Consider the following 17,907-nt stretch of genomic DNA (forward strand, 5'->3'; position numbering starts at 1 on the left):
GAGTCTGGCTGGTGAGGAAGAAGTAGATCCAGCCTAGGGCCTTGTCGCAGATGCCGGCGTAGTCGAGTCTTGTGATTAGGGTGAAGTGTGAAACGTGTCGAAGGCGGCCGAGAGGTCTAGTAGGGTGAAGGCTGCGGTTTCGCCACGGTTGAAGTGGAAACGGATGTCGTTGGTGGCAGCGAGGTGTGCAGTATCCGTGCTGTTGTTGCTTCAGCAGCCAGATTGGGAGGTGTCCAGGACATGGTTCACTTCAATGAACTTGTAGAGTTGGGCATTGATGACCTTCTCGATGACCTTCGCTGGGAAGGGGAGGAGGGAGATGGGTCTGAAGTTTCTGAGGTCTGTCGGGCCTGAGGACAGCTTCTTCAGCATGGGGTTGATCTTGGGGTGTTTTTAGTCGCTGGGGAAGGTGGCGATCTTGATGGAGCAGTTGGTGGGGCGGCAAAGCTGGGGGGGCGATGGCAGCGGCCGCTCTGAGTGTGTGGGCAATGGATTTGTCAGGGCTCCTGCATAGATGCTCTTCATGGGCTCTTGAGCATGCCTTCTGTTAAGAGCGGGGTCCTGTAAAGCATGGTCTGTTGGGGTGTGGGTTGGTTGTGTTCGATGGTGGCGGGCAAAGAGGCCCGGTCTAGGGTGTCGAAGCTGGTGTGGATCTTCCTGATCTTGAGGTGGAAGAAGGTGCCTAGTTTGTTGCAGAGGTTTTGGGAGGGGGGAACATCTGTGGTCTTGCTGTTGGGCCTGGCTAACTTCTTGATGACAGCGAAGAGTTCTTTGCTGTTGTGTGTGTCGGCATTGATTCTGTCTTGGGGGCGTTTTCTTTGTGGTTATCAGGAGGAGGTGGTGCGCGTTGATGGCAGATTTGCAGTTTGCGTGATTTTCTGGGTTTTGTTGTTCCTCTGTCTATTTTCGAGTCATCTACAGGTGTGTCTGGACTCAGGAAGGGCAGGAATGAGCCAGATGGCCTACTTGGAGTGTTGCTTGCCTTGTCTTTTCTTGAGGGGTGCCAGGGTGTCAGTGCAGTTAGAGATCCATTGGTGAAGGTTGCTTGCTGTGGTGTTGGCGTCCGTTGGCATTGGCGGAATGGTTGTGCTGAGGGAGTTGACGAGACTTTCTTCTGTGGCCCTTATCCAGCTGAGACCGGGGCGATGATGACAGTGGTGTACAGTGGGCGTGGCGAAGGCGAGATGCACTCAGTGATGGTCGTCCTGGAGAGTTCGGTGTTGTGGCTGTAGCTGATATTTCAGCTGGCAGAGAAGATGGGGTCGAGCCTGTGTCTGGCTGTGTGTTTGGGTGCGGTGACTAGCTGCTTGAGTCCGATGTTGGCAATGTTCTCCAGAAGGTGCAAATATTTAATAAGAGAAAAAATAGCAAATCCTTTTGTGTTTAATAGGAGCGGAAAGGGAAGCAATTTCTTTACCCATGTTAGTGTGCAATTGTCAGAAAGAGCAATCGGCTGTACATTTTCAAAAAACCCTTGTGATCTTGGATTTTTCGAATAAGCTCCACAAACGTCCTAAAACGGCATAGTGATGGAGAGGGTTGAATGATTTCTTGTAAAATCCTATTATATATATTCAACCGGTGGGGGTAATATCTCGGGTTTCATCATGTGACCATAATGTTGAATACCAACCACACCATACAATATATTTTTTAAGTTATTCAAGGTCGCTATAAAATAACTGATGCATGCAAATAGACAAATATGTGAAAAGATATCCCATGATTTTTTAATGACTTCTGCCTCAGGCCCTTTGTCTTGGTTTTCATTGTGTGGCCCAGATGTCGAATTTCGAGCCATATTTTATAAAGCGCACTTTCTATGTTACTGTGTCAACCCACCATCTTTGTTAACCAATTAGTGAATACAATTGGACAAGCAAGGCAATCCTACTAGCAGCCAGGCACTCCTTTTTCTGAATCTTTCCTAGGTCCAGTAGTGCTCTGATGAGTGTTTCTGAAACTTCACTTTTTTATACCCAGATAAAAACAGATAAAACTAAAATGGGTTCAAATAGAGTCAGAAGTGTTACAGGCGCTCTTAATAGAGGGAAGTAGGGACATAGAGGTACGTGTTGCAATCCTAGTTATAAACATATACTTAAACGCATATGGCCAGAAAAAGTTGGAAGTTACAAAAAAACACCATAACTTTAATACAGGAAATTCTACACCCAAATGTACTAGTGCCCAAAGTGATAGTAGGAGACTTTAATCTACACCACCTGGGAACAAAAAATGGCATGTCACGTCCAGACAGCTCTGAAAGAATTTTCAATACATTTCTGAAAAACCATGACCTAAAGTCTGCCAATGAAACCTGGAAAAGTTTAGATCTCAAATATTCAGGTACTGCCACTTTTAAGAACTGCTCTATAATTGACTACATCTTCTTATGTAACCTCCTCACTCAGAAATTAGTCAATTTCGAAGTAAAATCATATGAAACTAGCGATCACAAACTGTTGCAGGTGGAATTAAATCCCAGTATTATACAGAGGGAGCAGGCGTTTGTAGTATCCCATTCAACAGGGATTGAAGACCATACATTAGTCAGAAGGTTAAAATAAAACAAGTATCCGGCTACGTTATTTAATGTATGGAAAAATAAACAAGAGTATAAAGGGAAGCCGGTTGGAAAACAACTTAGTGTGGTCAATTGGACAAGTTGGATTTGTGCCTTAAAAACTATACTTGCCAACAATGACAAAGACATCCCACACGGAACGACAACATCCACTTCACATTTTAAACACAATAATAAAATACTATGCACAACAATAAGTAAGCTTAAGAGGGCTAAAAGAGCACATAGGATTGCAGGAGTGGAAGAAACAAGGGATATGTGCAAAGATCTATCGAAAAAGCACAGACACCAGTTATGGTCTCTGAAACAAAATACATTAGAAAAAGACTGGATAACAATACATGAGCTCTCAAAACCAAACAAACAATGTCAGCTCTGGCAATTTATAGCTAGCTTAGAGAAAGGTAAAGTAGACAGGTTTCAATTCGGTACCTGCACACGCCTGGCTCAGACATGTTGCCACAATTTACATTGAAAAGGAGGGTATCACAATCCCTGGAAGCCCTGACACTTGTTCCTCGGCCAGCGTAATAACAGTGGAGGATGCATCAGTGGAATTCCTGGGCAAAGAACAAGATCGTACGGCAGTCGAAAATGTAATAAAAAAGATAAGAAAGGACGGGGCACCCGGGCCGAACGGTCTTCCAGGAGCCATCTTTAGAGAAGATCCGGTATATTGGGGCAAAATTTTATCCAATCTGTTCATTGAATGTCGATTGAAAGCAAAGGTGCCGGATTCATGGCGAGGGTCTTTTTTACATCCTATCTTCAAAAAAGGAGATAATACAGGCCCAAAAAATTATAGATTAATCGCCCTTTTGGATGTCGAAGGAAAAGCCTATGCCAGCACCTTATTGAATGAGTAAATAGTTGGATCAAAGAGAACGAAATCCTCCCCCCCTATCAGACCGGATTCCATAAAGGCTGCTCCACAATCAATAATATCGTGGTCATGTCATATCTGAACAAGCAAGCAAATGGCAAAAATAATAAACTAATCTTTGCATGCTTCGTTGACTACTCAGCTGCCTTTGATGGAGTGACTCGACATAGGCTTTGGAATAAGTTGCACAACTGGCATATCCCAGTAGGTCTTCTTAGCGCCATTATTTCATTGTACAGCAACACCTGGATCAAAGTGAAGCTAGCAGATAATACCACAACGAAGAAGTGTTGGACAAACCGTGGCTTAAAACAGGGATGTGTCCCTGCCCCCGCATTGTTTAATTTATACACGGCTGACTTGGGGAAGAAGCTTCAAAATGCCAGTCTTGTAACACCGAAAAATTGAACCAACAAATTGCAAATATTACAGTATGCAGATGACTTAGTGGTAATGGATCAAACAAAAATCGGGCTACAAAGGGGCCTAGATGCCCTCAATTACTACAATGAATACATTAATTTTTAATAAATGCTCAAAAAACTAAAGTAGTTATTTGTTAGACACTACCCAAAAAAGGCTCTATTGAAATGGCATGTGGGCAAAGAAATCATCGTCACAGCAAAATCCTATAACTACCTAGGGTGCTGGCTAAGTGACACCGGTAAAGCAACAATACATCTGCATATAATGAAGGCTAAAGCACAGTCAACAATTTATGCCCTATGCAAACTAAATGAGATAATGCAAAGCCCAACAACTGTTCCGATCAGGAAAGTAATACAAGCAAAAATCAGGGCAATTGCAGGTTATGCACAGCAGGCAATCTCGGCTAAAATGGAATCAATGTTAGACAAAGCACAATGCCAGGCCTACAAACGCATTTTCAAACTGCCTAAATATACACGCAACAGCCTAATTGGTTTAGAATTTGGTCTGAAGCAACAAAGTAAAGAATGTTTGGGAATGCGCGTGAAATACTACTACCAAGTCCTAACAGCTCCAGCCGGAAGCCTAAAGAGCATGCTGAAGCAAATTTACGGGGGGGTCAATTTTTTATTTATTTATTTGAAAGTTTTATATAGCGCGAACAAGACCCTTACGGGTATCAGAGCGCTTTACAATAAATGTGTATAGGTATAACAGATCCAAAAAAAAATAAGCAAAACAAAAAGATACAAAGCACAGGTCGAACATTATGAGTAGAGTAGAGCGCATTACAACAAAAGTGTATAGGCATAACAAAAACAAAGGAAATAAGTAGGATCGTAAGAGTAGAGTCAAGATGCTGAATATATGAACATAGGACAGACCAGACATTGTGGATATTATGGCTAAAGCAAGATAAAAATGACTGGCTACAATGACAAACATAGATAAAGGGGCAGGTCAGATAGACCAAACTATACAAAAATGAAGGATCAGGGTAGCACATTGATGATTAAAAGTCACAATGAGTAGAATAAAACTGTACATATAATAGTTAAGCATTCGATTAGTAGATAAGATAATGGAATAAGGGTTATCCCCTGACCAGTTAAGTTAAGTAATGTGGCGGCTCCACCAGACCACAGTCAACAGGACCGCCCTCAAACACGCCACCCGCAAACACCACCAGCTGATCCGCGCCACCAAGAAGGCGGCACTCAAAGAACGACTGGATAACAACGCCCACGACAGCAAGGAACTCTTCTGCATTGTCAAAGAGTTCTCCAACCCCAGCACCGGAAACAACAACATCACTCCCTCGCAAGACCTCTGCGACTCACTCGCCTCATTCTTCCACAGCAAGATCGCAGACATACACAACAGCTTCGACGCACAGACCACGCACCCTACCGCCGAACCAACGCCCGCCACCTCCACCCACTGCAACTGGACCCCGATCAACACCGAAGACACCACCCGCACGATGAACTCCATCCACTCCGGATCACCAACCGACCCCTGCCCACATCACGTCTTCAACAAAGCCGACGCCATCATCGCACCCCAGCTCCGGGACATCATCAACTCCTCCTTCCACACCGCCACCTTCCCGGAGAGCTGGAAGCACGCCGTGCTCACCACCCTCCTGAAGAAACCAACGGCGGACCCCACCAACCTCAAGAACTACCGCCCCATCTCGCTCCTTCCCTTTCTGGCCAAAGTCATCGAGAAGACCGTCAACAGACAGCTGGCCGCCTTCCTCGAGACAAATGGTTCCATCGACCCCTAACAGTCTGGGTTTCGGGCCAACCACAGCACCGAGACCGCCCTAATCGCAGCCACCGACAACATCAGAACCCAGATCGACAACGGGGAAACAGCGGCCCTCATCCTCCTGGACCTCCTAGCGGCGTTCAACACTGTCTGCCACCGCACCCTAGTGAAGCGCCTCTGCAACATCGGAATCCGAGAGAAAGCACTGGAATGGATCATCTCGTTCCTCGCCGGAAGAACCCAGAGGGTCCGCCTCCCCCCGTTCAGATCCGAGGCCACCGAAGTCATCTGCGGCGTCCCTCAAGGATCTTCACTCAGTCCAACCCTCTTCAACGTCTACATGAGCCCCCTCGCAGCCATCGCACGCCAACACAACCTCAACATCATCTCCTACGCCGACGACACCCAGCTGATCCTCTCCCTCACCAACCACCCCACCACCACCAAGGCCAACCTACACGAAGGGATGAAAAACGTCGCCGACTGGATGAGGAGCAGCCGCCTTAAACTGAACTCAGGACAGAAGTCCTCATCCTAGGATCATCACCCTCCGCCTGGGACGACTCCTGGTGGCCACCGGCCCTGGGCACCGCTCCCAAACCAACGGACTACGCACGCAACCTGGGCTTCATCCTGGACTCCTCCCTATCGATGACCAGACAAGTCAACGCCATCTCATTCTCGTGCTTCAACACCCTGCGCATGCTCCGAAAGATCTTCAGATGGATCCCGACCGAAACCAGGACGACCGTCACCCAGGCACTCGTCACCAGCCGACTGGACTACGGGAACACCCTCTACGCCGGAACCCCAGCCAAACTTCAAAAAAGACTACAGCGCATCCAGAACGCCTCCGCACGACTCATCCCGAACATCCCCCGACACAGCCACATCACCGGACACCTGAGAAACCTGCACTGGCTCCCCGTCAGCAAGAGAATCACGTTCAGACTCCTGACCCACGCACACAAGCCTCTCCACGACCTGGGCCCCAAGTACCTCAACGACCGCATGACCTTCTACACGCCCCCCCCGCCAGCTTTGATCAACCAGCCACGCCCTCGCCACCATACCGCGCATACGCAGAGCCACCGCCGGAGGAAAATCCTTCTCATACCTGGCGGCCAAGACCTGGAACTCCCTCCCCACCCACCTTGGGCAAACCCAGGACCATCTCTCCTTCAGGAAGCAGCTCAAGACCTGGCTGTTCGAGTAGTAACTTACCCCCCCCCCCCAGCACCTTGAGACCCTCCCGGGTGAGTAGCCCGCTCTATAAATGCATTGATTGATTGATTGATTGATTTTGCCATAATAAAACCTTTTACTTCCAGTATATAAGGGACGGAATGATGGGTTTCATCTAATTTCTGGTGGCAGGGCATTCCATATCCTTGGTGCCATTCCGGAGAAGGAGCATATTGAGGTTACAATCCATGGTTATACCTAGTGATTTTGCCGAGTCAACAATGGTTGGTTGAGCATCTAGTGCTGCGAGGTGTTTTATAAGATTGTGCATAGTGGGGACTTTGGGGGGGGAGCAATTAGGAGGAATTCAGTTTTTGATGCATTCAATTTGAGGTTATTCACAGCCATCCAGGATTGGGTGATCTTAAGAGTATTGTTGAGCAAAGTATTGTCGTCCAAGGTATTGATCTTGAGGTAGAGTTGGGTATCGTCTGCATACATGTGGAATTGCACATTGGATGTTTGTAGCAGATCGGTAAGAGGTTCCATGAATAGGTTGAAGAGTGTAGGGGATAATGAGGAGCCTTGTGGGACTCCTAGTGTGAGAGGAACTGATTTGGACAGTGTGTTGTTGATCTTGAATTTTTGAGTCCGGTTTTGTAAGAAGGAAGAGAACCAATCGAGCACTGGACCTGAAAGACCCATTCTGTGTTTCAACAGATCAATTAAGTGTTCGTGTTTGACCATATCGAACGCTGAGGAGAGGTCTAATAGAATGAGGAGGCATGCTTTGTTGCGATCAAGGAGTTGAAGCGTATCATCAATGATGTGTGTCATAGCTGTTTCAGTGCTGTGATTTGCGCGGAAGCCGGATTGGTGTTTGTTTAGAAGGTTGAAATGGTGTTGGTGGTGGTGAACACATTTTTCCAGAAGTTTGGCCAGGGTGGGTATATTGGAGATAGGGCGGTAGTTGTTGAGGTCCATGGGGGCTTTCTTAAGGATGGGAGACACTTGTCCAATCTTTAGTGCATCAGGGATGCTGCCTTATTGTAGAGAGCTGTTGATGATCTTGGTCCACAAAGGTAGTAACATCGGTGTCAGATCTTTAACCACCTTAGCGGGTAGAGGGTCAGTGTGGTGATTAGATGGTTTCAAGATACTGAGAAATTTGCCTATAGATTCTTCAGAATAGGAGTGAAAATGTGACCATGTTGCATCATTTTTCACTGTAAACTTGGATAGGATTTGTAGAGAAGCGTTAGGGCAGGGGTCTCCAAACCGGTCCTGGAGGGCCGGATCCATTCCAGATTTTTTAAATTACTACATGTATCTCAATTGGGATATCCAAAAAATCTGGCATGTATCCGGCCCTCCAGGACCGGTTTGGAGACCCCTGCGTTAGGGGTTAGGGGGGATTGATGAGGGGGTAAGAATGAGAGATTAGGTCCTTGAGGAGATCTTTCTTGATGTTCTCCGTCATGAGGTTAAAGTGGCTAGAAAAGTCATCACAAGATGGTTGTGGGAGAGTTGGAGGTCGTTGAGGTTGGTCCTTCGATTGCGTTTTGATTAGTTCAAAAAGTTTTTTAGGACGATTTCTTGCCTGGTCAAGTTGTTGGGTAAAGAAGTCTGCTTTGGTACGTTTGACCTTACAAAAATAAGCATTTCTCTTTCTTTTTATAGTCAGGAGGTGCTTGGCGGTTGGTACTGATCTCCAGTTGAGTTCGGCAGTTCTGAGGGAACGACTGTCCTCGTTAAGGAGACCGTTGAACCACGGTTTAGAATCTTTCGTGGAGACTCTCTTTAGTTGCAGAGGCGCAAGTTCGTGGTCATGGAGTTTAGGTAGTGGTTGGTGAGGCCGGTTACGTTAGAGGTTCCAGCAGGGGGTAGAAGTAGATCCTTGCTAGAGTTGGGTAAAGTGCTTGTATTGAGATTTCTCCAGTCCCTTTTCCAGACCTTAGGTTTTATAGCTTGGGCAGAGGTCAACTTAATAGATTCTTTGATGAAGAAGGTGATGATGTGATGATCAGACCAGTCGCAAGGGAGAATTGATTCTAGATGGATGGAATCAGTCTTAGAGATTATTAAGTCCAAGGTTGCGCCTTTGTTGTGTGTAGGACTATTGCATAGTTGTATGAGGTCTAAGGTGTTGAGGAAGTTTTTAAGGCTGTTGACTACTGTGTCACTAGGGTCGTTCCAGTGGAGGTTAAAGTCCCCAAGGAAAATTTGTGTATTTTGTCGACCGTTAAGTGATGTGATCAGGTTCATGAAGTGTTCTGTAAATTGTAGGTTATCTCCAGGTGGGTGGTACATGATGTGGAGCGAACAGATAGGTTTACCATTACTGTTGAGGTCGAGGCTGAAGTATTCACAGGAAGGGAGTGACAAGGGTATAGCTCTGTTTATGGAAATGTTACTCCGGTGAATACATGCAATACCCCCTCCACTCTTGCCTCTTCCCTATCTAGTCTGATAATGTCATTGTTAGGGGGAACTAGGATGTCGATGAGGGGCGAGGAAGACTCTGTAAGCCATGTTTCAGTGAGAATGATGAGGTCAAGGTTAGCTGAGGAAATGAGGTCGGCTATGTCAGTTGCGTGTTTCGATGCCAATCTACAATTCAGTAGTGAGCATTTAAGACGGGGGGTGGCAAAGGATGATGTGTGTTCCAGGGTGAGTGGGACATTACAAATATTATTGACAATGACTCCTCTGTTGTTGTGAGTTGAGGGCCTGTGGGGGTTTGCTAGTATAGAAGGGATGAACTTGTGTGTGAGAGGGTCGGTGGTATTAGCAGGCGGTTCATAGGAGAGAAGAAGAGAGAGAAGATCTGTCTCGGAGAGATGATTGTTAGTACGCAATGGGCGAGAAGGTAGGTTGCGAGAGGGTATAGATAACCATCTCGGGCCATGTGTTTGGTGCTCTGGGTGTGTGAGAGGGACTTGTTAAGAGTGTTGGATCTTGGGAGACAGGGATGAGTCGAAAGCATGGTTTTAAAGGCGTGGAGGTCTTCTTGGATTAGATGAAGTGTGGAGATGATCTCATCTAGTCTAGTGTCTTCAGGGGATATTTTGGTGGAGAGAGAAGCGGTGAGTGTATGTGGCTGGGGTGTCATCAGGGTGGGTGAGAGTGCTGGTGCCAGGGAGCATGCAATCAGCTGTATAGGGATATGGATGAGGCTGGTTGGGTAGAGGATTTGTTAGGTCAGTGGGCGGAGGTGGGAGGTGTGAAAAGAGGCTTATGTTATTCAGAGGGTGAGCTGGTGTCTGTGAATTCAGGGGATGGACTATGGCGTGCCAGGCACGGAGAGAGAGAGGTAACCATAGGAGTGTGAGGTGCAAGGGTGGTATCAGCTATGATGGGTAGGGGGAGATTGAGCTGTATCGGTGAGGAGAGGTTAGTAGTGTGGGAGGTAACTGGGGTCACGGAAGTAGGTGAATGAGAGGGTTCAGAAATGGGGGGGAAAGGTGATGAGTGATGGTGGGGTGCTATTGTCCATCCTAGAGTGATATCTGTAAGAGTGTGGTGTGCAAGAGAGGTCTCATCCACTGTCATGATGTGTAGGGGGAGCGTGCGCTGAATAGGTGTGGTACTGCTGGTTGTATAGTTGGGGGTGGACGTAGAGGGAACTGGGAGCGTGGCATCCCCCAGTTCAAGGGAACCAGAAACCTGCGGTGGACGGGAGTTGGGGGGAGGAGGGAAGGCTCTGGCTGTGTCATCCATACTAGTGTTGGTGAGATAGTAGGTGGGAAGTGGGGCTATTTGCGGTTTATCCACTAGTTCTTTGATGATAGGGAGGATGTTGTCTAGGAGGTTTAAACTACGGTCAGAGGCTTGTAAAAGGATGGTACCATTATTATAGATAGTGATTGTTGCTGTAGCTTGGAAGAGTTGGGAAGGGACAATATAAATAGATAGACCGTGTGCCGACTTTCTGGTGGAGGAGACAGAAAAAGTGGAAAGGAATACTTTCCTCCATTGTGCTCTCCGTTTAGTGTGAAAAATGATGTTAATGGTTGAGTGTCCGTTGCGTGGTGAAAAGTAGGGATCTGCGAAGAGGGTTTCAGGATGTGATTTGATGATGTTGTGTTTGAACCGTTTGGCCTATTTATTTGACAGGTCAGGGGGGTAAATGATGTTGTATGTGTGAATGCCTTTGCGCTCCATGGTAAGAGTGGGAGGGTAGGTGAAACTGGAGGAGCCCCAAAGAGACACAGGGACCAGGGGGGAGTCTAAAGAAGGAGAGAGGGTGAAGAGGAAAAGAGGGAGGCAGAAAAGGACAAATGCTAAAGAGAACGAGGCTCTCAAAAAGGGGGGTTGAGTTATGTGGTGTGAAGTGTTATGATGGAGGAATGGAGCTGGTGATTGAGTCAGGGGGTTCAGGTGCAGGGTAGACTAAAGCGTAAGCTCGATAAAGGGCAGGGACAAAAGGCAGAGAGAAACTAACCTGAAAATAGGCGGTGGAGAGGTAGATGCTCGAGGTTTAAGTGAAATCCCCATGTGTATTGCCCATTCCAATATGGCCGCATCCTTTATAGGGGTCCTAGAAGGTGGCTATGTAGTCCTTTATCTATTTCTAAGCCTGTTGTCCTGTTTTACTTTCCATCTATCTAGTGAAGTGAAAAGTCCTTTCTCAGTGGTTACTATGTAGTCCTGTGTTTATTTCCAGTGAGGTAGTCTTATTTCCCTTTCCTTTAAGCATATGGGTTGGATCCAACTCCTCAGATGCCCAAATGGTCGGCCATATTATTAAGAATACATTTGAAGAACCCAACAAGCCAGCTCAGTAATATATATACAGATAAGAGATCATATATACACAAAATAAAACATCAGCACAGGGTCGTTGTGCAAAGTCTTAAATAAGATGCTGATGCAATGATCGTTGGCTCTATTTGAGCTGTGGAGGAAAGCATAAACCAACCACAAAAAATTCCCCAGAGCAGTTGATAAAGCACTCGATAATGTCAATCGGAAAACAATGTCAGAGGGGGTGGGGGGGGGGGGGGGGGGCGGGCAGCGTGTTCTTTCTCAGAACATTCGCGTACAGCCGGAACCCCAGATCCTCCTTGCAGCGCGACGACCCCGCTTCCCCAGATCCACCAAGGGGCAACCATACATGGACAGACTGCAAATCGCTTGGTCCTCCCACGGAGCTCTAGGCGGGATGTCAGCGCCTTGTCAAGATTTGCCGAGCGATGCAGCGATCCTCCTGCGCTGAGATGCAGAGAGCGAGGGAGCGTGCTGCCCTGGAATGACCTCGTCCGTCGGTTCTCAGGGCTCGCCCCGGGGGATTCTGTTCTAACTGGCCCGCACCCCATACATCGGGCTAATTCAAACTGGCAAGCTCTCCTCGGCACCTCCGATAGGCTTCGGATTCCGATTCCGTCCCCAAGGGTGGTGTTCCTCGGCAAAGCTCCGTCAAGATGGTGGTCTCCTCCGGGAATAGATCATTGATTCAGAGAGAAGCCAGGTGAGAGATGTAGCTCGTTGTGAAATCCTGTTACACTATAGAAATCCTGTTACGTGGATTAATTGTGGTTTGCTTGGGGACTGCCGCTAACAGAGATATCCTGGGAAAGGACTCCCAAGCGCTTGGAGCTCCTTTGTGGCTCTCCTACCAGTCGGCCAGCGTTACACAGAGGAAGCAGTGGAAACGCTGGGATTAGCAATGGAAAATTGGGATCAGGGGACGGTAAACTACCTGGCCATCAAAAATTAAATTAATAAATAATGTTATCAACTGTCGCATCGAAGCGATCTAGCAGACTACGCAACAGGAAGAGGCTCACCTTGGCTGATCAAATCGTTTGTCGGGAGTAAAATCCAGCCATATGTCAAGCTAGCTCTGGGAAGGAAAGCACTAAAAAACATTGTATGGCCCAGACTTGTGACCCTCCCCATTAAATAATTAAATCCCGGGTGGAGATCTCTAGAACATAAAATCAGATGCAGAATCTGTGACTTTAAATTTGAACCTTTGCTACATTTGATTTGTTGTGGTCCCGGTATGTTGCAGTCCCGTCAGAACCTCTTAAAACAAATATGGCTGCGCAACGGGGTACTGACAGTGAACAAAGCAACTTCGGTTCTCTTTTCCTGCACTACACCACAGGACTTGGCCAGATTTGGGAGATACATGGCCGAGTTGCGTCTTAGGCTTATTGAAGAAGAGGGACCAGGCAACATAAAAGGCAACCTGGTCTGTTAAATAAGTACTCTCCAACAAGGCTGAACTGACAACCAATTTTCGATTTATAAATGTATATAATATATTTTCTTACTCAGTATTTATACAGTTGTATGTAAACACATTGTTTTTTACAAGAATGTCTTTTTTTAAACAATTGTTCTAATTTGCTTTTAAAATTGCATGTAAGTTATATTGCAGATGGTTTTAAGTAACTGTGCAATACAAAAAAATATACCCAGTGCCAGACTTTGGGCCTTTTTGGAATGGCGGGAGGACTTCAGTCCGCCCGGCATACTCGCGGTGCTGGGACCGGCCGCCATACGTGCGGCTGTCCTGCACCGCTGATTAGGAGATGACCGCCACCCTGGCAGCCGCATTCCGCATATTTGACGTTGCGGCAATGCCAAATTGACATGTCGTGCATTCCCATGCACAATGTGGCAGGCGCATAGGAATGCAGGAGAAGTGCACCCCCACCCCTTCTGGGGGCCCGCAACGGTCCCCCAGGAGGGGTGGGGCTAAATTAAGTTGGGATGGCCGGCGGATCGCCACCGCCGAACCGGCAGTGGTGATCCGCCCACCATTCTAATGACCCCCTTAGTGTGGGGGGAATCCTTGACTTACCTCCAAAGCTGCCTCTAGGCAGTTCTTCCCTTTCCCCTGGTCCTCACTACAAATTGTCTAGGGTGTGAAAAGGCAGGGAAGGCCTGGTATCAGTATCCTTTGTGTGTGCTGTAAGCAGAACTCTTTGAAATATAAACAGGGCAGGGTACAGCTCCTCCACAGACATTATGTCAGGAAGACCCTCTCCCCTCACACCTAGGCTACCTTTGTCTAACTGTCTGAAAGCAATACACAAACTTCATAAAAGTGACGTTTTCAAAATTGTCTCTTAAAACTTCGCCAGAAAAGAGGATTTTAAATTACAATTTAATTAAGTGTAAACAGCATCTCTCTAGCTTCTCTGTTAAAAAGGGTTCCAAAGACAACCGGTAACCAAAGACCCTTTTATGTTGCCCGGCGGTATCGCCTCTATGACCCACCAATATTAATCAATGAAGAAGCAGGCGCTGGAGACTGGAAGGCAGGAAACGAGGATTTTATTCTCTCCGGAGGAGAACACTTCAATTCAGACAGCAAGTATCGTCACGAGGTGCTCTAACCACATCTCTGAGGCCTGGCCTCTTATACTAGGGTTTATGACCTTTATTGCACATAACACATTCTCGCAATACTTTAGTACTTGAAAGAACATCCTCGGAATCTCCCCTTCAGACCCGTTCCCACATACATTTACAGTTGGATTCCCCACCCCGGTCACAACAGGTGATGGTTGTCGCACAGCAGGGCATTCCGCCGATTCACGGAATGCATGGGGTTGATCGGATCTCATGGGGTGGGGGCTTTGATCGGTTCGGGGGTCTTTTGATGGGGAGGGGAAACTTCCTACTGTACGGGGTAATAAACAGTATCCGCAGAGCCAGGTGGCGGCCTGGGAACAGGGAAGACAAACGGGGACACAGGAAAAGGGGGTTTGCATCAGAAGGGTTTGAGGCCATGAAAGGAATGAGGGGAGGTTTCGCGCTGGGAACAGGATGGGATTCCGTGGTGAAGCAGCGCTGAAGAGGGGTTTATGACCCAAGGCATGAGAGAGCGGGGGTAGTCAGCATGCGGGGGAATGCTTGCGAGGTTAAGAGAGAGAGAGACGCGCTGGCTATCAGCGAGGGGCAGGGAGGCCATGGTGCTCAAAATGGCTGCCGCTTACGCGCACGAATGGGCTTGGAAAGGGGCAAGATGGCGCCGATAATGTTGACGTCTTGCAGTCTAATCTTTAACAGTCCTCCCTTTTCAACATATCTTAGCCAACTTGCTTACTCAATGTCAATCTTCATCAAATTCCTAACCTCGGCATCATATATTGCTCTCATGCGTTCGTTTTCAAAGTCCACAGTCTTAGGGCAAATACAATTTACACATAATGTACACAGGGGTGGGAGACATTGAATTCCTAAACATAAACCGCATAGTACAACCACAGGAATCAGGATAATGGTGAATAGTCTCCAGCCCCAGTTTTTAACGGTGCTCCAGAACCACCCACCCAGCGACCATTCTTCTTGTTCTTGGTGGACTTCTGAAGAGAGTCTATGAAGATGTTCGATGGCCTTGTACACTGAGGGTGAATTGTCCGGTATGTACGTACAGCAGCTGGACCCAATAATGCGGCATGCCCCACCACGATCCGCAAGAACCACATCCAGGACAAGGCGGTTCTGGAGGGCCACCAAGCGGACCGCTTGAAGTTCAGCGGTGTTGTTAGCAAGGATACCCGCTGTGATGTTCATTGTTGTCTCAACTGCTTGAGTCAGATGTCGGATGGCACGGCTGTTTGCCATCGGGCCCCAGAGGGGGACTAGTCCTTTCATAGCATCGATGAATTGCGCTCCTGTTGAATCGGCTTGTTCGATGTCCTTGGCTCGTTTTTGTCTGTGATGATTTGCTGGTGCCACATAAGTCGGAGGAAGGATGAAAGAAATGAAACAAGTGCCCCCCCAACCTTTGGGGAGCCAGGTGTAAGCCTTCGTGCCGCAGACGAAATACGTGTTTGGAGATGCCACAAAGGAAGGTGGGTCGGCAGAGTCCAGAGTTCTAGAAAACCGGCAGGCACTGTGGCCTACCAGCTGAGTCCCAAGCCCTTCCATGCACATGTGGCCGGTGACGTTGATGACTGACAGGGCCACAGTCAGAGTGGCAGCCGTTCGTTTTCGCAGGTAGGAGAAGGTGGTTCTGGTTGGATTATTGAACACTTGCATTTCAACTTGTTCTTTAGCAGGGATGTCCAAGTGGATTGTGTTGTTGTTGGTCTGCGGGCAGAAGTGTGTCTTTGTTCTGTTCCGCCAGACCCCGTGGTAGAAATGCGTTACCGTTTTGCTGGAGGTGGCATTGTCCTTAAAGCTTTCTTGCAGAAGCATCAGCCAGGCAAGACAGGAGCCGTGAACTGAGAAAGGTGAAGGGATGAATGGTATCGAGTGTCCAGTGGCGTGGGGTAGCAACCCACAGATCCAACAGTTGGTGGCATTGGTGGCAAGGTTGTGCTGGTGAAGTAGTTGTACGAAGGAGTTATTCCAAAATTCCTTTCGCCTCTCTCTGAGTTGGGGAGAGAGCGAGATCAGATAATGTTCCTTCATGGTGGTAGGCTGGACAGTGGTCAGGAATGTTTCGTGAGCAGGTGCATTTTCTTCCACAATCCAGAGTGTGGTCATGAGGAGAAAGCAGAAGAGGATTGTGATGAAGAGCGCAATAGTCTTTGGGCTATGGAGTCTGTCTGCTTTTGGGTTTCTGCAGTGGGTATTTCCTGTTTCCTTCATCATCTTCTTATTTGGCGCTTCCATCATCTTCTTATCTGGCGCTTCCATCATCTTCAAGGGGCTCGGTAGCGGGCAGAACCACAGACTTTGTTTTGCTTCTCTCCGGGTAACCCTTGGTAGTGTTTAGGTCACCGTTCTGAGATTTAACTCAGTCCGTGGTCTACTTAGCCAAGACTCCCTCCTTTCGACGCAGGAAATACCCTTCTTTCGATGGCACTGTGGGATCAGAGAATTTTGAAAGTTCAAGTGTGTCGGTATCAGGATAGCAGGTTAGTGATGGTCGGTCCTTGTTCAGGAGCTCTTCTTGGTTGTCGATGTTTTCGGTCCAGGTCAGGGTCGAGGAGATCTTCTTACAGTGGTGTGCATGCAGCCAGTTGCGTTTTCCCTCCACCCGTAGTGCTGTTCGGGTGGTGATGAGGACTTGCCAGGGGCCCGTCCACCGGGGTTCCAGACTCTTGGCACGCTGGAAATTCCGGATCAGGACGAAATCCCCAGGCTGAATGGTGTGTCCGGGACCCCTGGAAGTGTCAGGGATGGCATGCAGCACCTGTTGATGGATAACAGACAGCGTTTTAGTCAACTGACATAAGTAATCAGACATTAGGACGTCCGGGACGTCATGGATGGAAGTTGGTTTCGGTGCAGACCAGACATTCATAGGCCGGCCGAAAACAACCTCGTATGGCGTCAAGTGGTGTTTGGTGGGGGTGGAACGCATTGAAAGCAACGCCAGGGGGAGTGCGTCTGGCCATTTCAGTCCTGTGGTAGCTACTATTTTGGCCAATTTTAGTTTCAGTGTGGCGTTATGTCGTTCAACTAGTCCAGCAGATTGGGGGTGGAAGACTGCGTGGAATTTTTGTTTTACACACAACCCCTTCAAAATGAGTTGGATAACTTCGGCTACGAAGTGGGGGCCATTGTCGCTCCACAAAATTCGACAAAGGCCGTAACGGGGGAAAAACTCCTTTAACAGTACTTTTGCTGTGGCCATAGCAGTGTTGTCACGGGTTGGATATGCTTCCACCCATTTGCTAAATGCGCATACCACCACAAGTACATATTTCAGGCCTTGACATCTGTCTAGTTGGATGTAGTCCATCTGCAGGACTTCAAATGGGTGATTCGGGACCCCGAACCCTCCCCGGGGTACTACAGTTCCTTTCCCGGGATTGTGTTGCAGGCATATCAAACATTGTTGGACCAGGCGCTTGGCGGACTCTGTGATCTTATCATTGTGCCAAACTCTGGAGACAAGTTCAATCATGGGGGCTGATCCTATGTGGGCAGGGGAATGTGCCATAGTCAGTATGGGAATCAGGTATGAGTCAGGTAACAACCATTTGTTTGTGTCTTTTGTCCGCCAGCAGCCTTCGTCATCTTTCAATCCCACCCGTGTCCATTCAGTCAGTTCGTGTTGTGTGCTAGCCATCTGAATGTCTCTGATAGTGTCCCTAGCGTCAGACCATTTTTCTGCTTGTGACCTGGTCACGTA

The sequence above is a fragment of the Lissotriton vulgaris genome, chromosome 9 (genome assembly GCF_964263255.1).
Source record: "Lissotriton vulgaris chromosome 9, aLisVul1.2, whole genome shotgun sequence".
Taxonomy (NCBI): Eukaryota; Metazoa; Chordata; class Amphibia; order Caudata; family Salamandridae; genus Lissotriton; species Lissotriton vulgaris.